Raw genomic sequence first — 26,058 nt, forward strand, 5'->3', positions numbered from 1 at the left:
GTAAGCATCTTTTAATTTCATGGCTGCAATCACCATCTGCAGTGATTTTGGAGCCCCCCAAAATAAAGTCTGACACTGTTTCCACTATTTCCCAATCTATTTCCCATGAAGTGTCAAGTCCAAATTAAATCAGTAAGGCCTAACCTTACTGATGGTAATGACCTGACCTCTCCAGCTACACTCCAATTTTGGGCTTAACAGAAACCACGTGGTCCAGGAGGGGAACCCGTGCGGTGCCTGCCCAGCACCCAGAGACGTTTTTCTGAGTCCTAGGAGGGCCAGCGTAATTTTTCACACCAGCCAACAGACTGACTCCCTACAATGGTTCCCCAGCATCCCCTTCTTCAATTTCCACTACGTATCTAACACTGAAATACAGAGATAATCAAGACACAATCCTACCAGGTCAGGAAATTTCCTATTTGAATAGAAACAGCAGGGACGTCCCTGGTGGTCCAGTGGGTAAGGTTCTGTGCCTCCCGTGCAGGGGGTGCAGGTTCGATCCCTGGTCAGGAAACTAGCATCCCACATGTCTTGCCACATAGTCAAAAAATTTTTCAATAGACATAGCTACTGTGCTTATGCCTAAAATCATAGCTCCTTTGTTGCCGATGACACATGTACATCATTCAAATCTCACAAAAACCTCAGGCAATACAGTTTTTTCTTAGTATACTTACCTTTCTTTAATGGCATGAATCTACTGGCTTTAAAACTTTTTATTATTTTGAGATATGAAATACTTACTACTAATGTATCTTGACAAATTATAAAGCTTCTCTTAATAACAAAGAAATTTCAATAAGATGAAATAGAAACAAAAGCTGTTATCAAACTGTATTAATACTCATCTACGATATTATATTACTAGAAAATTATCTTAAAAATTAATCTCTCCAAATATAATTATCCCCTAAATAAATAGTTGCCTCTTTTACAATAATAACAAATGTATTCTTTTATATTAACACTTCTCACCTGTCTCAAAGCCTGAGTGAGACATGACAGGGTAACAAAAAAGGGTCACTTGACTATACTAGAAAAACTCATGCACAGGACACAGTTAAGCTTTTGAAAACAGAATTTGATACCATAAGGAAAAAAAAGGTATAAAATCCTTTACCTTTCTGGGGCTTATAAAATATCTGAATAGTCAGGGTATTAAAAGCAAATCTCACTATTTTAGGAGCACAGTCAATGGAAGGAAAAGGTACAACTTTGATCACTGTGTCTTAGAGAAGTAATCCCAGTACACATTTTACCCCTGGGGCTCTTTGCCACTCACAGGACACCTGTCAATCTTGGCAATAGCCTTTAGCTATCCATACAGAGACTCAGCATGTCCTTCTCTTGACCAAATTAGGCTAACCTCATCTGCATTGACATCAGTGTCTATAATTTTGGAATCATGTTGACAGGAATAGTCTATCCCAGAGTTCTTTATACGAATGTAGTGTCTGTTGAAACCATAACCAAATTTATAGTAGAAAAAATGTGAATGCAATAGTCACAATTTCCAACTGTGCCCTTGTCAATTTGAATTCCAGCCAATTTTAATAACAAATAATAAATCAGGGTGAGCCTTTTTTTTTTTAACTGATATTTCTACTAAAAACCTCGTATCAGAGCTGATCATTTTTCAAACGTTACGAATTTCAAGATCTACGAAACTGATGAAAAATTAAGTCTTGATAAGTAACAAAAATTATTTTAAAACTATAGTGAAATGGGACTTTTATCAGTTAAGACCTTTGTTAGTACTCTGAATTAAGCTTTCTATTATATATTTCTGTCATCTCAGTATTTAATGGCAACGAATACATGATTAGTCCTAGTATGAAGGAAGTAATAAAGACACCCTGACAGTTTACAAAAAATTCAAGTCTTCTGGTCCAGGAAACTACATCTTATGATATGAAAAGAATTGAGATTTGCTTATTGAACCAGTGTTCGAAATATTTTTAAAATTATGGGAATCCTGCTCCTCACCACATTTTCTCACAAGATTCCCAGGATCAACTGATTCCTGGCCCAAAGACAAAAGCAGAACAGTCCTATTCCCCAATGGAATCAAACGAAAGCTGGTACTATAATCAGGTACAACTCCAAGAGAAGACGCTGCCGGAGAACCAAGTTGGGTCTATAGGAAGCCTCGTACAACAGGTGGCACATGTATGGAATCTGAGTCAAGGTCAACTGCATCTTACACTGAGAACATTGCTACTATTTTAACAGCTGGATGTGTTTTATTGGGAAAATGTTTTTTCTCTTTGCGTCAGTGTTTCTGCACTAATGCTTTGACTCACTAATAAATGTGAGAACTTTTGATGGCAAAAAAAATTATGGTAAAGTAGAAATGGCCACAATTACCAGAAGGGGAAAAAAAAAAAAAAAACCCAATGGTGTGGCTCCTACAACTGTAGAGTTTGGACTTAAGTTGCTAGTATAAAAGACCAGGAGCATGTCACAGACATCGGCCACCTTAATTTCCACAAGGCTGCACAGTCTCTGGATGCATCCTTAAGAAGAAAGCAGAGCACTGTTAGGCTGACTCCTAGCTGACTGAGCCAACTTAACCAGAGTTCAAGTTCTGGATTTGAAACTAGTGGAAGAATTCAGAGGTACCTAACAGAACTCTACATCCGACTTTTTTTTTTTTTTAAAGGGCATGGTTTTTCCATATATGCTGTGAGTACATCACTCTCTTTTTTTTAAAATTTCATTTATCTATATAGTCATCTGGTACACTGGGCACAAGGGATCTTCAGTCTTCACTGCAGCCTGCGGGATCCAGCTCCCTGAACAGGGATCAAACCGGGGCACCATGCATTGGGATCTTCAGATCTCAGCCACTGAACCCCCAGGGAAGTCCCCTGACTTTGTTATTTATTAGGAAGCAGATCAGACTAATGTATATCAAATCTGCATACAAAACAAAGAGTAAACCACATTTAATTACAAAATAACCTGAAGAGAATGGAGTGTGTGTTTTTATGTAAGATAAACTGCATGCATATAGAACAGTGGAAACAGAGTTTAAGACAGTTTCCCTTGGGAAAAAAACAGTCAGAATATTTAAACTCTAATAGGAGGCAGTAAGTAAAGGCAAGCTTAGGAAGCACTGAGGGTCAGATGTTATGTTCAGTAGCTTTAGTTGTGTCCGACTCTTTGTGACCCTATGGACTGTAGCCTGCCAGGCTCCTCCATCCATGGGATTCTCCAGGCAAGAATACTGGAGTGGTATGCCATGCCCTCCTCTAAGAGTCAGATATTAATAGTATCCAAATCAAGGATGTTCCTCTCATCTCAATACAGGCCACATTTATAAGACTGAATTCGGTTCTGAGTATTACACTGGAAGATGCATTCATATATAACATTTTTAAAAGCACATATGGATATGACAAACAGTGTATTAAGAAGCAGAGACATCACTTTGCCAAGAAAGGTTCGTATAGTAAAAGCTATGGTTTTTCCAGTAGTCATGTACGGATTTGAGAGTTGGACTATAAAGAAAGCTGAGTGCTGAAGAATTGATGCTTTCAAACTGTGGTGCTGGAGAAGACTCTGGAGAGTCCCTTGGACAGCAAGGACATCAAACCAGTCAATCCTAAAGGCAATCAACCCTGAATATTCACTGGAAGGACTGATGCTGAAGCTCTAATACTTTGGCCACTTGATGCAAAGAGCCAATTCACTAGGATAATATATAAGGAAGAGTTGCATTAACTGAGATGGTTTAGGCAAAGAAAAAAATACAGGGTGTTAACTACTATAAGATAAAATAAGCTAAAGAATTTAGCTTCAGTCTATGAAATCATAAAAGGTGGAAGCAGGCCCAATGCACCGAAGTTTGTGGAAATATTTATTCAATATTACTTTCTAAGGACTTTCTACAGGCTCTAAGAATTTTCTGCAATCAGAATAATGCAAATTGAAAGAAGCTACCTCAAACTAGCCTCTGTCAAGGAGACTGTGGGCAAAAAGAACGAATGACCTTCAAGGCTTCTACGAGATTCCACAAAACTATGTGTGCTCAGCCACTTCAGTTGTGTACAACTCTTTGCGACCCTGTGGACTGTAGCCCGCCAGGCTTATCTTCCATGAGGATTCTCCAGGGAAAGACACTGGAGTGAGTTGCCATGCCCTTCTCCAGGGGAATCTCTGCAACCCAGGGATCGAACCCCTCATCTCTTGTGTCTCCTGCATTGGCAGGTGGGCTCTTTACCAGTAGCGCCTCCTGACTCAATTTCATTTTCAAAAAAGCCTTTCTAAGAAAGCTACTGTTATTAAAGACTCTTCAATGGGAACTGCATCCCTTGCCACACCCCACAGACCTAGCCATACTGACTGCCTCAAAGCTACGAGAACAATTAAGTGGTTACTGCTATTGATCGCAAAAGATAATTTTAAAATGAGAGCTATTTGCAGGTACGGAAAAAAACTTCACCTCTAAAAAGAATATTATGAGTCGAGCACTATTTGTGGGTAAGTGTATATCAAAATATTTGCAACATAAATACTAAAGAAGAGGGCTTCCTTGGTGGCTCAGTGGTAAAGAATCTGCCCATCAATGTAGGAGACATAGGTTCGATCCCTGGTCTGGGAAGATCCCACATGCCACGGAACAACTAAGCCTGTGTGTCACAACTATTGAGCCTGTGCTCCAGAGCCCGCAAGCTGCAACTTCTGAATCCTGCGTGCCCCAGAGCCCACGCTCCACAGCAAAAGGAGCCTCTGCAAACAGAAATCCGAGCACTACAACCAGAGAATACACCCTGCTCGCCATAACTAGAGAAAAGCCCCTGCAGAAATGAAGATGCAACACAGCCAAAAATAAATCAAACAAACAAACAACAAAGAAACTGTTCAAAATACTAAAAAGGAAAACTACTGATCTCTAGAGAGATTGGTCAGACATTTTAAAAGGAAACTTCAGAATAAGGATGGCAGCTGTCAACAACTGTTCCCCTCTCCAAACCAACTGAAGTTCAGGCATAAACCATTTCTAAAGCATACCCGAGGCACACTGAGTAGTACCACTTCATCTCCACATATTGCAGTGCAGAGGAGAGAACAGGACACAGAAGAGATCCTGAGATTCCCACAGTGCTGGCCATGAAGGATACAACATAACTAGACACAGTCCTTGCCTTCAAGTGGATCAGAGTTTTGTGGGGACTACAAACGACCACAATAACAAATAACTACAATTACAAGCAAATGTAAGATGAATATGGGCACCAAAAGGAGTACTTAAGCTATGAGTACCAAATATGACATTTAACTCAGGATTTGGTAGTGGCTAGGAAGACCACTGAGGGGAAGTGACATGTAATCTGACCCTTCAATGATTTTTGAGTGTCATACAAGCAGCAGGAGATAGAGTTCCAAGCATAGAGAAAGCAGGAGGTACAAATACCAGACGCAAGCAAACTCACGGCCAACTAAGAATATTAATCATGGTTCAATAAATGACGGGACAACTGACAGTGGACTAGCACTCCCATCAGGAACAACTAGAGAGCTGCGTTTCCTGCATGAAACACTGCTTTCAGATGTTGGAGAGCAAGAAGTACAGGACTTTGATCCCTGAGACAAGGGGGTAAAAACAGGATGAATCCTATAATTGCCCAGCTTTCTTGAAAGCAGTTACCAAACCCCAAAGCAGAGCAGGGTAACCAGGCAGAGCAAGAAGTCTCACAAAGTTGAGGACACAGAGAGACTGGAGTTCAGGGAGGGTCCAACACTTGGCTTTTGCAGAGCTGAGTACCGGACAGGAAGAGCTGTGAAGATAACAGGCTCCAAGTCTGAAAGGGGGTCTCCTTGAGTCTGTGGCCGAATACCAAGCTATGCATGTGTAGGACAAGCTTCTATGGGGCTTAGAAAAGAACAGTTACCATGGAAAGAACAACTCAGAGGAGCTGGGAGACATTTTGGTCCCAACCAACCACGGTCAAGAGCTCTCACAGGACACCTGGAGTGTCCCATAGAGACCCAAAAAAAAATGGCCTCGCATAGGAGAAGGGCAAATGAAGGTCATCAACGCAAAAAGTTCTACTGGACAGCACTGTTCTGGAACCACACTAACAATGCTTAAAATATGCTGAAAAGGATCAGGCTGATCCACAAGTAACTAGACTGCTTACCAGATCAAAACCCAACACTCTTTTAAAGATAATAAGTGAGATATTATAAATTAGGGGAATAAACAAGAAAATGTGATCCCCAAAAGGGTAGGGAGCACCAATAAAAACAAACTCAGAAATGAAGAAGATGATGGAATTAGTAGATAAGGACTTTAAAAATGTTACTGTGAATATATCCAATTATTTAAAAGAAAACATGTACATTATGAAAAAAGAAATGGAAACCTAAAAAAAAAGGATCACCTATAGCTGAAAAATACAACACCTAAATTAAAAATTCAGTTGGGCTTAACAGCAGAAAAAATGCTACAGAAGAGATCAACAAGAAAATACTTCTAAAACATTTTCCACATTTGATGACAACTATTAACCCAGGTGCCAAAGAAGCTCAATGAATCCAATAGGAGAAACACAAGAAAACCACACCAAGACACATCACAATAAAATTACTAAGAAAAACAACTGATGCCCAGACCAGACAAAGACATTACAAAAGGAAATCATGGACCAAATAGCTCATAAACAAAGATACAAAGATCTGTAAGAAAATAATTGTAAAAAGGAAATGCATTATGATTAAAGGGATATTATCTCAGGACTCAAACTGGTTCATTGTTAAAAAAACAACAAATGTAGTTCAACATATTAGAATTAAAAAATCATATAATATTTCAATTGGTAACAAAATTCAATACTCATTTATGCTAAACACTCTTTACTAGGAATAGAAGGACACTCTCTCATCTGACAAAGGACATCTAAAAAAACCTACAGCCACCTCATATTTAAAAATAAAAAAACTGAATGCTTTTGCCCTAAGATCATAAACAAGGCAAGGATGTCTGCTCTATATCTTTAATAGGGTATTTAAAGTCAGAGCCCATGCATTAAGGCAAGAAAAAGAAACATGTGGCAGCCAAACTGGAAAGGAAGAAGAAAAACTGTCTTTTATTTGCAGACAACATAATTATCTATATAGAATATCCTAAAGACTCTACAAAAGTACTGAAATTCATAAAATATAGCAACATTACAGGACACAGATTTGATATGCAAAAGTCAATTGCATTTCTATATATTAGTAAAAAATGATTGAAAAATGGAATTTTAAAAATAGTATTTCCAATAGCATCCACAAACATGAAATACCTGAAGACAAACTTTACAGAATATAAGCAAGATCTGTACAATGAAAATTATAAAAGCTTTTTGAGAGACATTAAAGACCTAAATAAATGGAGAAATGCCTCATGTTGTTATAAGACTAAACTGTGTTTTCCCCAAAAGATCTGCCAAGGTCATAACCTGGTACCCATAAGCGTGACTTTACTTGGTTCCTTGCACATGTAATCAAGTTAAAATAACGGTATGCTGGGTTAGAACAGGCTCTATAGCCAATATAACTCACGTTCTCATAAGAAGGGAGAAATGCGGACGGAGATACAAAAGGAGAAGATCAAGTGCGCAGGGAGGCGGAGATTACAGAGGACTGGACCTACAAGCCAAGAGCTGCCGAGGACGGCCGGCCACCACCCGAAGCTAGAGGAGACAAGGGGGATTCCTCTCCCAGAGCCTTCAGAGACAGCATGCCCGCTGACACCTTAATTTCTGACTACGAGAATAGATTTCTGTTACTTTCAGTCATACAGTTTATAATACTTTGTCTTGGCAGTCCTAGGAAAGGAATACATATGTTTATGGAAGGCTTGACGTCATTCCCAATTTTTCTCAAGTTAATCAATCTATAAATCCAAAACAACTGCAATTAAAATTCCAGCATGCTTTCTTTAAAAAAGAAATTCTAAAATCATATGGAAACACAAAAGATCAAGGATAGCCAAAATATCTTTGAAAAGAATAAAGAAGATTGGAGGACTTACACTACCTGATTTCAAGACTTATTTTAAAACTATAGTAACTATAGTGGCTTTTACATAAAGGCAGACGTAGAGCATCAGAAATGAATAGAGAATTCAGAAACAGACTCACATTGTGTGATTAATCAATACTCAACCAAGGTGCCAAAGTAATTCAAGGGCAAGTATAATCTTTTCAACAGATGGCACTGGAAAAACTAAACTTAAGAAAAAAATCCCAACATGCAATCTCTTACTATACAAAAAATTAACACAGATCTTTATATCTAAACATAAAGGCTAAAACAAAATTTCTAAGAAAAAGTATGAGACTATATTCAAGATTTGGGGTTAACTAAAGATTTCCAGATACAAAAATACTAGTTACAAAAATTTTAGTTATGCTTAATTACAATTAAAAACTTCCCTTCAAAGCTAGTGTTAAGATATGAAAAAGCAAACCATTGACTCAAATATTTGCAATAAAAAAATCTGACCAAGGATTTGATCCAGATTATATTATACTAAAAACCCAAATTAATGAAAAACAATTCAATTTAAAACACAGGCTAATGACTTGAACAGACAAGTTCACAATGGGAAGATAAATATAATGTGAAGATATATATCTTCACAATGAAAGATATATAAATAGCTGATACACACATGAAAAGATGCTCAACATGTTTAATCACTGGAGAAATGAAAATCAAAATCATAAGATACCATTAAACACCCAACAAAAATGGCTAAAATTAAAAAGGTTGACAATATCTAGTGCTGGGATATGAAGCAATCTGAATTCTCTGTAAATGAAACATATGCCCCCCAAATGATCTGAACATGAATGTTCATAGCTTTATTCATAATAATAAGCATCCCAAGGAGACAGTAAATGTTCAGTTATAGATCACTGCAATAAAGCAAATGCCACAATAAAGCAAGTCAACCCAAAGTCTTTTGTTTCCCAGTATATAAAAAAGTTATGTTTATTTACTGTGGTCTATTAAGTGTGTAATGGGCTTCCCTGATGGCTCAGTGGTAAAGAATCCACCTGTCAAAGCAGGAGACTCAGGTTCAATCCCTGGGTCAGGAAGACCCCCCTGGAGTAGGAAATGGCAACCCACTCTACCATTTTTGCCTGGAAAAAATGGGGATGTTCCCAATCCAGAGATCGAACCCATGTCTCTTATGTCTCCTGCATTGGCAGGCAAGTCCTTTACCACTAGCACCCCCTGGGAAGCACTATTTAAGAGTATGTGTGTGCTTTAGGAGAGTGAGGCATCAACTATATTTTGGAAAAAAAAAAACTTTGGTGGCAGGGAGTGGAATTGATTAATACAGTGGAAGACTAGTCTTCAGGAGCTCTGCAAGAAGGCTGCTGCCTTAATCCAGAATAAGATGATGGCCAACATTAGGGATGATCCATGGGAACAGATAAAGGTGACAGGATTCAGGGGACTAATTTGCTGTGTTTCAGGAGAAGGCTCAGTGCCCCAGGGACAACTGAGTGGAAGTGTCCATCTAGGAATCTGGCTTGTGTTGAGCTAGAGAAGGGATCTGGGAGTAATCACTCAAGACCATGTGGTAAGTCAGACAGAGAACAAATTTATGGCTGCCAGGAGTAAGGATGAGGGGAAGGAACAGTCAGGGAGTTAGGGACGGACACATACACACTGCTATTATTTAAAATGGATAAACAACAAGGACCTACGACATAGCACATGGAACGCTGCTCGATGTTTTGTGGCAGCCTGGATGGGAGGGGAGCCTGGTGGAGAATGGATACAGGTATATGTATGGCTGAATCCCTTCGCTGTTCACCGGAAACTATCACAGCGTTAACTGGCTATACTCCAACGGAAAAAAAAAGTTAGAAAAATAATAATAGATATGATTGCATACCCCCAAAAGAAGACCATGTGGTAAGTAAGATTGAAAGTGAAAGTCACTCAGTTGTGTCCGACTCTTTGCAACCCCATGGACTATATACAGTCCATGGAATTCTCCAGGCCATGGAATTCTCCAGGCCAGAATACTGGAGTGGGTAGCCATTCCCTTCTCCAGGGGTCTTCCCAACCCAAGTCTCCCACATTGCAGGCGGATTCCTTACCATCTGAGCCACAGTGAATCATCAGATTACTCAAGGTGAAAAGATAAGTCAGTTAATACCAAAATCTTTAGACTTACAAACAGGAGAGGCCTGTGAGGGCAAAAGACCAAAACTCGCAAATGGTTAACTATTCATACTAACCAGCAACACCCCATGTAGTTTTTTTTTTTTCCTTTCACACATGAATACCAATCACATTCCCTCTTAAACCTACGTCATATTAAAGCCAGTAAGAAACAGCTTTAAGTGTAATACAAAAAGCAAGGGACAAGAAGGCCATCATTCAACAGATTTCTAACTGCATCCCTGGCAGGGCTTATAGCTTTTTCCTAGGCTAGCGAAGGAACTTTTGGTTCAGACTCTTCCTCCAATCTAGGCTCTCTTAGTTCCTTTATAAAATGAAAGCGAGATACAGTAGATAATATTAAAAATTCTTTCATCCAGTCCTGTAACAGACACTTATTTGGAACAAGGAGCCAAGAATAAATAAAAGTGAATTAAGACAAAACCTATGTTCCAATTTCTATTATTATTTACTCAGTGGCAGTAATGAATCGGTTTAAGCCTCTGAGACCACTTCCACCTTCAACAACAGACTGCTTTAGAGAGTAGATCCTATCACTGGACACAACAGAAAATGCTAGAAAATATCTACAGAAATAAATTCATGAGCTGGTAATAAAGAATATCTGGGCAAAAACTAAGTAAAGGCAGGAAGGCACAGAGAGAGGCAGAGTACTGAAGCTGGCTCTAGCATTCAGGCCAAAGTCAAGTGTGTGAGCCTGAACTTTGGGTTTCTCACAACCTCCGGAGTACATGGAACAAGCATTTAGGTCAAAGTAAAGTGGGTGAACCTCAACTCTGGGTTTCTCACAACCTCCTGAGTACATGGAACAACAACAACAAAAAGCGTAAAGTCCATGGTCTGCCCAGAGTAAAGAGTGCACCTCTGAGTAACCACTGCTAATGAATACAATGAGCAGGACTAAATACATCCTATGTATACCTATGGCTGATTCAGGATGAGGTTTGACAGAACACAAGAAAATTCTGTAAAGCAACTATCCTTCAATAAAAAAAATTAATTAATAAAAATAAAAAACAAAAAAAAAAACCAGCCTGAGTCAAATCACATCACATCATGGTGTGATTTGACCAGCATCAGCTTGCAGAAAGAACACAATACAGACTTACACAGGCTAGTGAAAAGACTGTCATCTTTTGCATTTGCTACCATTTTGATGAACTTAATTGCAAAGGCAGTTAAGACTAAATGATGCTACCTTAAGTAGCTGGAACTGCAACAATGTATTTTTAAAAAGCAACTTGGTAATAATGTTCAGAAAAAAGAACTATTTTCTCTTACATTAACACCATTTGTTTACATTTAATAAAATGGAAAGAACACAAAGGCTTCTGTACTTAGCATATGTAATTACAATGTTTTGGCTAAAAACAATAGACAAAGAATTAAAAAGGCAAAAATAACTTTTAATTTATGGCAAAGTATGTCGTACTTCTTGAAGAAATGTGTTCATTATCAACAATCTATAAAGAAACAGAAAACTTAATTTATACTAACATCAACAAAACTGTCTCACTAAAAAGGAATTTTATCCATAAAGACAAAAACGAGAACAGAGGTTCCTAGCAGCTGGGAAAGAGGGGACCAGTAATCACTGTTTAATGGGCACCCAGCTGTGTGCGGCCAATGAGAAAGCTGGGCAAATGGGGAGAGAGGTGATGTTTGCCCCACACTGGTGAATATACTCAACGTCACTGACTGTATATCTAAAAATGGTTAAAATAGTAAGTTTTATCTTATGTGTATTTTAGCAATTTCAAAAGCACATAAGCCAAAAAAAAATTTTTCATCTCATTTCCCTCGAAGTTTGGATTCTCTTAAGTTTGAAATTCGTGCCAACATATATCTTCTTAAAGCTGGACCAGGAGAGCAGAGACTTTGGATCATGTGATCATGGGTTCAAACCTTATTGTCCAGTTTTGCTACAAGTCACATTCTAAAAAACTATGTTTCTAGTCTTCCATTTGGTGATGTACTATATCACACTAATTGATTTGAGGATACTGAAAAATCCTTGCATCTCTAGGATAAATCCTATTTTAGCATATTCAAAAGCAGGGACATTACTTTGCCGACTAAGGTCCGTCTAGTCAAGGCTATGGTTTTTCCTGTGGTCATGTATGGATGTGAGAGTTGGCCTGTGAAAAAGGCTGAGCGCCAAAGAATTGATGCTTCTGAACTGTGGTGTTGGAGAAGACTCTTGAGAGTCCCTTGGACTGCAAGGACATCCAACCAGTCCATTCTGAAGGAGATCAGCCCCGAGATTTCTTTGGAAGGACTGATGCTAAAGCTGAAACTCCAGTACTTTGGCCACCTCATGCGAAGAGTTGACTCACTGGAAAAGACTCTGATGCTGGGAGGGATTGGGGTCAGGAGGAGAAGGGGACGACAGAGGATGAGATGGTTGGATGGCATCACTGACTCCATGGACGTGAGTTTGAGTGAACACCAGGAGTTGGTGATGGACAGGGAGGCCTGGCGTGCTTTGATTAATGGGGTCGCAAAGAGTCGGACACGACTGAGCGACTGAACTGAACTGATGTGATCCTTTTAATGTGTTGCTGGATTCGGTTTGCTAGTATTAATATTTTGAGGATTTTTGTGTCTATGTTTACTGATGTAGCCTGCAATTTTTTTTTTTTTTTTTTTTGTGATATCTTTGTCTGGCTTTGGTTATCAGAGTGATGGTGGCCCCACAGAATGAGCATGGGTATATTCTTTCCTCTGCAACTTCTGGGATGAGTTTCAGAGAGGTAGGCATTAACTCTTCTCTAAAGGCTTGACAGAATTCGCCTGTGCAGCCATCTGGTCCTGGACTTTTGTTTGTTGGAACATTTTTAATCACGATTTCAGTATCACTACTTGTGATTGGTCTATTCATATTTTCTATCTGTTCCTGGTTCAGTCTTGGAAGGCTGTACCTAAGAATTTGCCCCTTTCTTCTAGACTGTCCATTTTACTGTCATAGAGTTACTTGTAGTCATCTCTTACGATCCTTTGTATTTCTGCGTTGTCCGCTGTAATTTCTCCTTTTTCACTTCTAATTTTACTGATTGGAGTCCTGTCCTGTTTCTTCTTGATGAGTCTGGCTAAGGGTTTATCAGTTTGTCTTCTCAAAGAACCAGCTTTTAGTTTCATTATCTTTGCTATTATTTTGTCTCTCTCTTTTTTAAAGCCATGCCATGCAGCATATAGGACATCAGATTCCTGACCAGGGATCAAACTCATGCCCTCTGCATAGAAAACACAGACTGTTAGCTACTAGACTGCCAGGAAAATCCCTGTGCTCTCATCTTTACCATTTCTTTCCTTCTTCTAACTGTGGCTAAAAGGCACATGGAAGGATACTCAACATCACACTAACTATTACAGAAATGCGAATCAAAGCTACAGTAAGGTATAACCTCACACTAGTGAGAATGGCTATCATCAAAGAATCTGCAAACAATAAATGCTGGAGAGGCTGCAGAGAAAAGGAACTCCTACACTGCTGGTGGGCATGTAAAATGGTACAGCCACTAAGAAGAACAGGTTATTGAAGGAGGTTATTGAAAAAACTAAAAATAGGGCTACCATATATATGGTCCAGCAATCCCCACCTGGGCATATACCTGAAGAAAACAATAATCAAAAAAGACACATGCACCCCAATGTTCACTGCAGCTATGTTTAAATGAATTTAATCACAGGTGTATCTACTTATATTGGAAAAACAGTTTAATAACAGCTACATCGTGACGCTTTTGTGACCCCATGGACTCCTCTGTGGAGTGGGTTGCCATTTCCTCCTTCAGGGTATCTTCCTGATCCAGAGATGGAACACGTGTCTCCTGCAGGTGGATTCTTTACCACTGACCCACTGGGGAAGCCCATATCCCTCTCCAGTATTCTTGCCTGGGAAATCCCATGAACAGAGTCAGACATGACTTAGAGAGTAAACAAAAACAACAAATATATGAGTTTTTAAATTTACTATTTCAAATACATGTGGGTTCAAGAACCCCTTGCCAAAATCCTACATTCTCCTGGGGTCTGCCACAATCAATTGGGAACTATTTGTCAGAGGACCATGAGGTCAGGTGTGTATGTATGCATGCCCCACCTCCCCTTACCCCAAAGACACCCACTTCTAAAAGTATGTCCCATTCAATATACCACATCACTTAAAAAAAAAAAAAGCTGATAAAACTGAGGAGGTAAAGGTGATATGAGAAAAACCAATAAGAAAAACACAAAGGATCAAGGTTAAAAGGGGGACACTCCAACGAGCACCAAGTATTTAATCCTCTCACCAAGCTGCATATACAGTACCTTATTATCCATCCTTTCCTACCCTGTAGGAGGATATTTTTTTATTACCAAGAAGACATAGAAAACCAGTTAATATTTGTCTTTTATGGCACAAATTTAACCTCATTATCTCATTTTCACCCTATACTTGTTCCAAATAATCTGCTCACGTTTTCCCGATCAGAGCCTGGATGTGGCCACAGCCACACCTGTACCCAACTTACTTCCTCCATCTAGAATACGCTCCCTCCCACTTGGGAAAGTCACGTCAGTTTTAACACCTCCAATGTGTGGTTGTGTAAAGAGAAAAATAAAAGTCAGAAATTTTTGTCAGCCAAATTTCAAGATTTACTGAGGAAGGTTAAAAAAATTAAAAAAGAACTGAAATAGCTAACTTAATACAACTTAAAGATTTATTGTATGAATAATTAAGAACCGGTTGTATAAAGTTCAGGCAATCTGTAATTGATTAATAAGATGTATTTAGAGAATTTCTTGTTTTGAACTCAGAATAGTAGATTGAATTATATAGTCGCACTGCTAACTTAAGACAATGTTTCAAGTACAACTGATATAAAAAATTATGACTCCTGTTCACTGAAAAGTTTCTAAAGTGTTGAGCAGAAAATGATTTTCAAAATTTGACAAGTAAACACTTAATTGAAAGGCATTAGTATACTTCACAACTTACATGATTCTTATATTACTTTCTGAGTGTAAATTAATACACACTTTCTGGAGGGTAGTTTGGCAATGTTTATTAGAAGACTTTAAGCCACACCTAACATTTTAACGAGGCATACCACTTCTAGGAAATCTTTAAGGAAGCCACCATAATGGACTGATTGGTTAACTATTAAAATGAAATATGGAATAGCCACAGTCATTTACAGTGAGTGGTATACCACGTAAGTGTTCTATTTTCAAAAAGATTTAATTCCTGGATACTTTTAACTACTTGAAATTTGTAGTAAAAACAATGCACATATTCCATATGTAAATACACACAGACAGAAAGTAGATGACTAGTTGCAGGGGCTGGGGAGGGAAGTAAGGAGTGACTCTGGTTTCTTTTTTAGGCGATAAAAAGTGTTCAGAAATTAGTAGTGAAGGTGTGCAATATTCCACAACTTTGTGGATATATGAAAAAACATGCTGCATATTTCAAAAGAATGAATTTCATGGTATGTGAGTCATTTCTCAAAAAATACACATATGCAAACATTTAATATTTTTAACTCTTTAAGCACTCCCACCTCTGGCATCTCTATGTATCTGTTTCATATATGTACTATTGATTAGCAAAGTCTAAATTAACCTTTTTTCTCATTTGCTCCTGTGTGTGGTTCCTCATGTAAAACTGTACTAGATCTACCAAAGAAACTAAGCTCCACAAACAAATGCAAGGCCAAGTTCAGATGCATCTGCTCAGCATATACTGTCATTAAAATGAAGCAGTTTTATACTAACAGATAAGCATGCAAGAACACACCAGGGTTGTGTATTTTTAATGCTTGGTGTGACTGCAGTGTACTTTACTGACTTTATGACCAACAAGATGGACGGGACTTTAGATATCATGACTGACATCTACACTGAAGCAAACATTTCCAAATATTTTTCCTTCAAAATTCCAGATCATTAATTTTAAAATATTCTGAAACTGCAAGGGAAGCTTTAAATAAAATACTGTTAACATTTTTAACAGTTTTCTCGAGCTACAGCTCACAAATCATGTAATTCCCCCATTTGAATATACAATGCAATGGTTTTTACAGTAGTATAGTGATAAATCCATGCACCCATCACCAGTGTTAATAGTATTTTCATCACCCCAAAGCAATTCCCGGATCTATAAGAAGTTAGTCCCCAGTTCTCCCTCCCTCAGCCCACTGCAACCACCTATCTTTTTATCCTGATTGAAATACGTTTCCTGAATATTTTATATAAATGGAATCATGCCCAATGTGTCTGGCTTATTTTCTGTCTCAGCATGTTTTCAAGACTCACCCAAGATGCACCACATAGCAGAAATTTATCTATTATTGAATAATATTTGTCCATTATGGAAATCAGTCCTGAATATTTATTGGAAGGACTGACGCTGAAGCTGAAACTCCAATACTTTGGCCACCTGATGCGAAGAACTGACTCATGGAATAGACCCCGATGCTGGGAAAGATTGAAGGTGGGAGGATAAGGGAACAGCAGAGGGATGAGATGGTTGGATGGCATCACCAACTCAATGGACATGAGTTTGAGTAAGCTCCAAAAGTTGGTGATGAACAGCCTGGCATGCTGCAGTCCATGGGGTCAGCAAAGAGTTGGACACGACTGAGCGACTGGACTGAAATGATTATGGATATAACACTTTAGTCTATCAGCTAATGAACATTTGGCTACTATGGCTACCAATTTAATAAACTGTTATAAACATTCATGTACAGATTATTGTGTGGCCCTGTTTTCCCTTTGCTTAGGTATATACTTAGAAGTGAAACTGCCAGGTTATAGCGTAACTCTACACTTAGGGTTTGAGGAACTGCCAAACTGCTTTCCGAAGTGACTGTACCATTTCACATTCTCGCCAGTACTGTATGAGGGTTCTGATTTCTCCACATCCTTGCTAAAACTTACTATCTTGATTTTTTAAGTCATGTCCCATTGTGGTCTTGACTTCTATTCCCTGATGGAAAACATGTTGGACTATCTTCCATGTCCTTATTGGCCACTTGTAAATCTTCTTGGGAGAAATGACTATTCAGACCTTTGGTCCATTTTTTAATTGCGTTGTCTTTCTATTATTGAGTTGTATGAGCGCAACATTCAGAAAACGAAGATCATGGCATCTGGTCACATCATTTCATGGGAAATAGATGGGGAAACAGTGGAATCAGACTTTATTTTATGGGGCTCCAAAATCACTGCAGATGGTGACTGAAGCCATGAAATTAAAAGATGCTTACTCCTTGGAAGAAAAGTTATGACCAACCTAGACAGCATATTGAAAAGCAGAGACATTACTTTGCCAACAAAGGTCCCTCTAGTCTAGGCTATGGTTTTTCCAGTGGTCATGTATGGATGTGAGAGTTGGACTGTGAAGAAAGCTGAGCACCGAAGAACTGATGCTTTTGAACTGTGGTGTTGGAGAAGACTCTTGAGAGTCCCTTGGACTGCAAGGACATCCAACTAGTCCATTCTAAAGGAGATCAGCCCTGGGTGTTCTTTGGAAGGACTGATGCTGAAGCTGAAACTCCAGTACTTTGGCCACCTCATGCAAAGAGTTGACTCATTGGAAAAGACTTTGATGCTGGGAGGGATTAGGGGCAGGAGGAAAAGGGGATGACAGAGGATGAGATGGCTGGATGGCATCACCGACTCAATGGATATGAGTTTGAGTGAACTCCGGGAGATGGTGATGGACAGGGAGGCCTGGCGTGCTTTGATTAATGGGGTCTCAAAGAGTCGGACACGACTGAGCAACTGAACTGAACTGATGAGGTCCTTTTATATCCTAGATATGACTTCCTTATTAGGTATGTGATTTGCAGTTATTTTCTTCCATTATGTGGGTAGTCTTCACTTTCCTGAGAGTGTACTTTGAAGTATAAAAGGTCTCAACTTTGATGAAATCCAATCTATCTATTTTTTTCTTTTCTTGCTCATGTTTTTCACACCAAAGAATCCTCTTCAAATCCAAGGTCATAAAGATTCACCCTGTTTTTTTTTAATTTTGAAAGTTTCAGTTTGTAAGATCAGGTCTCTGATTCTAAGTTATTAGGATTAACTATCTTTGTGGGGTTCTGGTATCAGGGTAATATTGGCCTCATAGAATGAGCCAAGAAGAATACTATTAATATTCACAATTTTTCTCAATGAATGAAAACTTTAACTATACTATCAAAATAAAATAGAAAAATATATACGGAAGCTGATAATGTGATTGGAAGTCTCCACAACCCTGTGTAGACAACACTGTTGGCTGTATATTCAACACCCACCCCTCCTCCTTTCCTTCCTAAAGCAACATTTTGTTCAGGTGTGCAGACAGCCATGAGCATCAGAGGAGTGTGGGCAGCCTCAGACCTGGAGAGTGGGCTCTGACTGGTCCACATCAAATCAGGATGGGCCCATCTCTCTTGCCAGGGATCGAGTTAGAAACGGCCATGTGAAGCTGTCAGGTGTGATGCAAAGTTTGCAGTGGTAAGCTTCACGTGATGGGCTTCTTTGCACTTAACATGATACGAAACGGAAGACAGCCCCTTTCTTCCTCTGGAAGTTGTCCTGTCTGGATACAGAGAACTGTGCAGCCACAGCAGGGATACAGCATCATACCAAAGAGAGTAAAACAGCAAGACAGAAAGGCACCTGGGTCAGTAAGGGCGATACTGAGCTGATCAACCAACTAAACCTGGAGCCACTCTTGAGTCTTCTTGCTAAGGCTTTTGTTTGCAGAAACTGGAATTCGTTTTTGGCTACCTGCAACTAAGAACTAGCTGTATAATGAGGGGTGAGAGGGAGCCTGTGCACATCAGCTCCAGCCACCAAATTGTGCACTTGTCCCAACAATTCGTTCGCTGACATTATGTGAACAGGATCATGTCAGCCATGGTAAGGCTAAGTACACTGGCAGAAACTGGCAAACGACACAACTCAGGGTTACTTTTCCCTCAGGGATGTAGTCATCTTAAGCCCTTCCCAACACACCTCTGGATACAACTCGATTTAAAATTCTTCTGTTCATCAAATCAACCTTTTTATTCCCATGATAAAGCTATAAATGAGTATTTACCAAGTTTACCAATAGAATATTGTACATATTTGGGCTTCTAATAAGACTATTCAAAAAAAAATCTCAAGTATCTGAAATACTACCATAAAATATTCCAAATGAAAAATTACTGATAATATAAATTTTAAAAGATTATAAAACACTATGCACAGTAAAAGCCAGAAAGAAAGAATATATTTGGATAGATAATAGGATTGTTGAGTGAAGCAAAAGTCCCTCAGTTGTATCTGATTCTTTGCAATCCCATGGACTAGGAATTCTCCAGGCCAGAATCCTGGAGTGCGTAGCCATTCCCTTCTCCAGGGGATCCTCCCAACCCAGGGATCGAACCCAGGTCTCCCACATTGCAGGCAGATTCTTTATCAGCTGGGCCACAAGGGAAGCCCAAGAATCCTGGAGTGGGTAGCCTATCCCTTCTCCAGCAGATCTTCCCGACCCAGGAATCAGACCGGGGTCTCCTGCATTGCAGGTATATTCTTTACCAACTGGGCTATCAGGAAAGCTCAGCTCGATACCAATATGTTCATGCTGTTATCTCTGGGTGGTAGAATTACAGATCATTCTTTTATTTTTGCCTGATTATTTTTCCCCTAAAATTTCCACCACGAACATGTATTACCTTAGTAATGACAGAAAATACAACTCATCCTTTTAAAAGCAAGAAATTTAGTGTTTTTTGTTCATGAACACAAGAAGACACTATTTTTTATTTCATTTCTATCCAGGTAGAACCTATATAATCCTCTGCAGGCAGGAAGAGAGTTCCAGTTTTTAAACTGGGTGATTCTGTGCTACTATCTATAGCACGCAGTCATAACCCTGTTCTATGACACTACCTCAAGATGTTGCAGGCAGAAACTGAATTATAATATGCATTATAAGAAGCGTAGCTGAATTCATATAATCCTTTGAAAATAAAATCTGAACCAAAATCTCTATTTTGAAATATGGATGTGATATGATCCATGAAATTGCATTAATTCTATTCTTAAAGATAAAGAAGTAAAGAAGCACAGGTCGAGTGTCAAAAGATTTGGTTGCTAGAGGTCAACCTTATTGTCCCTAGGATCTCTGGCAACCAGCAAAACTCTCTGAACCTAAACCTTTGTATTTGTCAAGTGGGGCTAATACCTGCCCATCTCTCTTCACAGGTTGAGACAAAGGAGAAAGATGGTATTATATGTCACCACTTCATTACAGACACATTTTAAGTCTTGTAACAACTGTATTATGTTCCACTCTGATACAAAGGACAGCAGTTATAACTAACAATGTATGATGCTAGTTTCCCTGGTAACAAGTTAACTTCCTCACTGCTTTAAAAAGCTTTGTATTAAAAAAAAAAATCTCTTTTCTTTGCTGCCTTGCTGTGTTTGACTTGCCTCAAAAATGTAAGAATGCTATCAATAGGGTACTGTTACCACAACACAATATTGGATGGGAGAGAAAGCTATAGACCATTTCCTGTATAGTGCTGCAAAAGTCCTAAACAAAATACTAGCAAGTAGGACCATTAGAGGAATAATATACCTTAACCAAGTAAGAATCATTCTAGGAATGTAACAGCTAATTTTAGAACACTTACTAGGATAATTTATCAAATTAGTGGTTCAAAGGTGAAAACCCATAAGCATCTCAAACAGATGCCCCAAAATGCTTACAAATAAAAGAAACAACTGTTCCCAAATAAATACTCCCAATGAAGTAAAGATAAAAGGGCAAAATTATCATTATTTGCAAATACTGCATTACTTGCAGGTAATTATGAAATAAACAAGGTACTGAAAAACCATTAGAAAAAGTAACAAAATTCAGTATGCAGCTGATGACAAAATTAATACAAAAATCAATAGTTTGTCTACTCAGACAGCAAGATCAAACCAGTCAATCCCAAAGGAAATCAACTCTGAATATCCACTGGATGGACTGGTGCTGAAGCTTCAATACTTTGGCCACCTGATGCAAACAGCCGACTAATTGGAAAAGTCCCTGATGGTGGGAAAGATTGAGGGCAGGAAGAGAAGCAGGTGACAGAGGATAAGATGGTTGGATGACATCACCAACTCAATGGACATGAGTTTGAACAACTCTGGGAGATGGTGAAGGACAGGGAAGCCTGGCGTGCTGCACTCCATGGGGTCACAAAGAGTCGGACACAACTAAGCGACTGAACAACTTACAAACAAAACATAACGAGAGAAAAGATTCCAATGACAACAGCAACTGAACAGAAGTAAACCTGGGTATAAACAACAAAAACGATAAAGGACTCTACAAAGAAAAATTTCATCTCTATTTAGGCATCTCAAAAAAGACTGGAATAGAAAGACTCAGTACTGGAATGAAGCTCAGTATTGGAATGAGAGCAGTTTCATCAGTCAGACTCCAGGCAGGAAACTGAAGATACACTTCAAGGAGTAACTGAGAAGAAATTCAGGAAAGAAATATTTACTAAGGTCTGAGCATGGTGAAGCTCTCAGAAGATAGCAGTAGCAGGAAGCTGTTACTTCTAGATCCTAGTGAGGACTCTCACCACAGATGAGGAAACACCAGGTAGAAGGTGAACATTCAGGAGACAAACAGCGCTAAGCGAGTGAGAGGCTGGGAAATACACCCTGAACCTCCCCTTCCTCCCACTGCCCATCTGCTGCCAACCCTCCCACGCCCAACAAGAAGCCAGGGGCAAGAGACAGCTGAAAGCCACAAAGGTCAGCCTCCTGAACTGGTGCAAAAGACGACCCAGCAGCTTGTCTCCTCTGACTCCTTACTCTGTTAGGCACTCCTCTAACCATGTTGTCTGGATGAATTCTAAGAATGGCAGTTTGCCTACACAACAAATTCAAACAATCCCAGTAAAACATACCAATAGGATATTTTATGGGTATGAGAGGGGAGTTTTTGACTAATGATAAATACTTCTAGGATAATAAGCATGCATGCCCAACCAGGTAGGGGAAAAAAGAGGAGACAACAGTCCTCTATTTTACAGTATTATTAAGCTAGAATAAACACAACAGTTTAATCCTGACATATCAACAGACTGCTCACTCAAAGAGAATAGGGTACAGCAATAAGCCAAATAGATACCAGAATTTCACTCATGATAAAGGTGGCATTTCAAATACATAGGGGAAAAGTTGTCTATTTAACAAATGGTTTAGGGGAAACTGAATAGTAAGTAAAGGAAAAAAGCTAGATTTGTGCCTGATTTCTTACACCACAATAAATTTTAGAAGGAGCAAAGATAAAAACATGAAAAACAAACTGTGGAAATAGAATTATCAATGTGAAAGACTGGAAGAATACAAGAAAGCTCTGTTATCTTGAGGCATAGCAGATAAGACCCTAAGTATGACAGAAGCTGTAAAAAAGGGGTGAAATGAAACACTTCACTAAACTACCACACACAAAGAATTACCATAAAAAGTCAAAAGAGATTAAATACTAGTAACATTATAATAAGAATTATTTCCCTAATGTTGGGACACTACTTTTATGATACAACAAGACCTTTTACATGTTATTTAAAAATACATATGCCATTAAAATAAAAATGTGCACAGTATCACTTACAACTAGAGAAGCAAAACATACCTAAGTAGATACCTTTTTAACCCAGCATTGTCGAGGACTAAAAACACTGATAACAACACCTCAGTGCCAGTGAGGGTGTGGCGATGACAGAAGAAAGAAACAGCAGGTATTCCGCGTTATTCAAACTCTCATCATCTAACTCAGGAACCAGTGCCCAATCAGTTTTCAAATGGCCCCCTCACTGTACAGACTGTCCCTACTCTGGCCATCCAAATCTTAGGAACTAAACAGATTTCAGTAACACATCTCTCACTATTTGAACTCACTGCACAAACTCTCACTGTGTTAATTTAAGAAAAGATATGAACAACAAGGAACACACTGTGAAGTATACAGACAGTTTTGCAGTAAGAATGTCAATTGATGCAACCCTTTTGGAGCTAATGGAATTGTAAATGCATGTAGCTTTTGACCCTAGTTCTTCCCCTTCTGGAAATGTACACCATGGATATACTTACGTGGGAATGTGAAAACACGTGCATAGGATATTCACTGCAGCACTGTTTATAAAAAGACACACAAACAAAACTACTATTAGCCTAAATGTCTTTTTTTTTTTTTTTTTTGCCACACCATGTGGCTTGCAGGATCTTAGTTCCCCAATCAGGGATTGAACCCAGGCCCTGGCAGTGATACCATTGGCCTGCCAGGGAATCGTACATATGTAAATAGTCAGTTGTGTCAACTCTTTGTCGCTATGGACTGTAGCTCTCCAGACTCCGCAGTCTCTGGGATTTCCCAAGCAAGAATACTGGAGCAGGTTGCCATTTTCCACTCCAGGGGACATTCCTGACCCAGCAAATTTCCTAGCCTGAATATCTTAATCAACAGGAACATAAAAGTTAAAGAATATTCATGCAATAAACTCATTAGTTCCCAGTTTTCCAGAGATGACTGATACTGGGAAAAGACCACTTAGTGAAACTAAGAACCAAAATATCATTGTAAATATAAAAAATGATCATTGATTTCTAAGATTTTGACTTGCAAAATAAAAAATATAAAAACAAGTTTAAGTTATATTTAACAAAATTTAGGTTATAATTCTAACTATGCACGAATTCTAAGAATAAAAAAAAGAATCAAATATTGACTATTGTTGAGTGCAATCTTTTCAACAAAAATGTGTAATATATCCTTCATGTTTTCTTCCTCAAATCATGATGATCATCTTTTCCAAAAATACTGAATGGCTTTATCCATTTTTCCTAAGATTCTCTCTTTAATTATTTGCATCAAAAGTCACTGTAATTGGGTTTCCTTAAAAACATCTATAATAGTATGTTATCATCTTTCACCTTCAGTTGACCGTCAATAGTTTTGAATTCTTTAATGTCACACACAGGAATTTCATGAAAACCTGCATACTTTTTGCAAGATATGCAATTTCAGTTTGGAACTGATTTTATTGTATTTGACCAATAAAAATATTAATAATGGACCAGGAGCAATATTTAAGTGGGAATAAATTTTTAAAGTGGTAAGTTTTTTTCCCCCAATAATCAATCTAGTAACAGGTACTTGATATCTATGTATAGAAAACAGGGATCAAATTGCCAACATCTGTTGGATCATAGAAAAAGCAAGAGAGTTCAAGAAAAATATCTGCTCTATTGACTATGCCAAGCCTTTGACAATGTGGACCACAACAATCTGGGGAAAATTTTTCAAGAGATGGGAATACCAGACCACCTTACCTGCCTCCTGAGAAATTTGTATGCAGGTCAAGAAGTAACAGTTAGAACTGGACATGAAACAACAGGCTGGTTCCAAGTTGGGAAAGGAGTAATGTCAAGGCTGTATATTGTCACCCTGTTTATTTAACTTATATGCAGAGTACATCACGTAAAATGCTGGGCTGGATGAAGCACAAGCTAGAATCAAGACTGCCAGGAGAAATATTAACAACCTCAGATGTGCAGATGACAACACCCTTATGGTAGACAGTGAAGAAAAACTAAAGAGCATCTTGATGAAAGTTAAAGAGGAGAGTGAAAAAGTTGGCTCAACATCCAAAACACTAAGATCACGGCATCCAGTCCCATCACATCATGGCAAATAGATGGGAAACAATGGAAACAGTGACAGACTTTATTTTGGGGGGCTCCAAAACCACTGCAGATGGTGACTGCAGCCATGAAATTAAAAGATGCTTGCTCTTTGGAAGAAAAGTTATGACCAACCTAGACAGCATATTAAGAAGCAGAGACACTCTGCTGACAAAGGTTCATCTAGTCAAAGCTACGGTATTCCCAGTAGTCACGTATGGATGTGAGTTGGACCATAAAGCTGAGCACCGAAGAACTGATGTTTTTGAACTGTGGTGTTGGAGAAGACTCTTGAGAATCCCTTGGACTGCAAGGAAATCAAACCACTGAATCCTAAAGGAAATCAGTCCTGAATATTCACTGGAAAGACTGACGCTGAAGCTGAAACTCCAATACTTTGGCCACCTGATGCGAATAACTGATTCACTGGAAAAGACCCTGATGCTGGGAAAGACTGAAGGCAGGAGGAGAAGGGGACAACGAGGATGAGATGATTGGATGGTATCACTGACTCGATGGACATGAGTTTAAGTAAGCTAGGGAGTTGGTGATGGACAGGCAAGCTGCAGTCCATGAGGTCACAAAGAGTTGAACATGACTGAGCAACTGAACTGAACATAGACACTAGGGAATCACTAAGAGAATGACATACCTACTATATTCATACAAAGATGTTCAAGATTTATGTATTTATAGAATAATGCTTATTATGATTTCATATGCTTAAAAAAGATTTTCATATATATACCTATTAAATGTACTCAGATGGGTATGTGAACAAAGTTACAATAAAAAAAACCTTTAAGAAACTACGAACACTACTTATCTCTGGGGAACTGGGAAGGAGAGGTTTCCTTAACTACATTCAATACCCTTCTGAATTTTTAAATTTCACCACAGAGAAGGATTACTTTTACAATAATGACAGTGATGAGGACACTATGGGCATGCTGTGTGTGGCTGCTGAGTCGCTCAGTTGTGTTCGACTCTTTGCGATCCCACTGACTGTAGCCTGCCAGGCTCCTCTGTCCATGGGATTCTCCAGGCAAGAATACAGGAGTGGGTTGCCATGCCTTCCTCCAGGGGATCTTTCCAACCCTGGGATCAAACCCAAGTCTCTTACATCTCCTG

The 26,058-nt window shown here is 38.8% G+C and overlaps 1 protein-coding gene across 1 annotated transcript in view; it reads right to left on the bottom strand.

Annotated features, from left to right (window-relative positions):
* PDE7A (phosphodiesterase 7A) overlaps positions 1-26,058 on the bottom strand; it is a 106,896-nt gene that overhangs the window by 60,900 nt on the left and 19,938 nt on the right. The window lies entirely within an intron of this gene.

This window comes from Capricornis sumatraensis, chromosome 11 (assembly GCF_032405125.1).
Source record: "Capricornis sumatraensis isolate serow.1 chromosome 11, serow.2, whole genome shotgun sequence".
Lineage (NCBI taxonomy): Eukaryota > Metazoa > Chordata > Mammalia > Artiodactyla > Bovidae > Capricornis > Capricornis sumatraensis.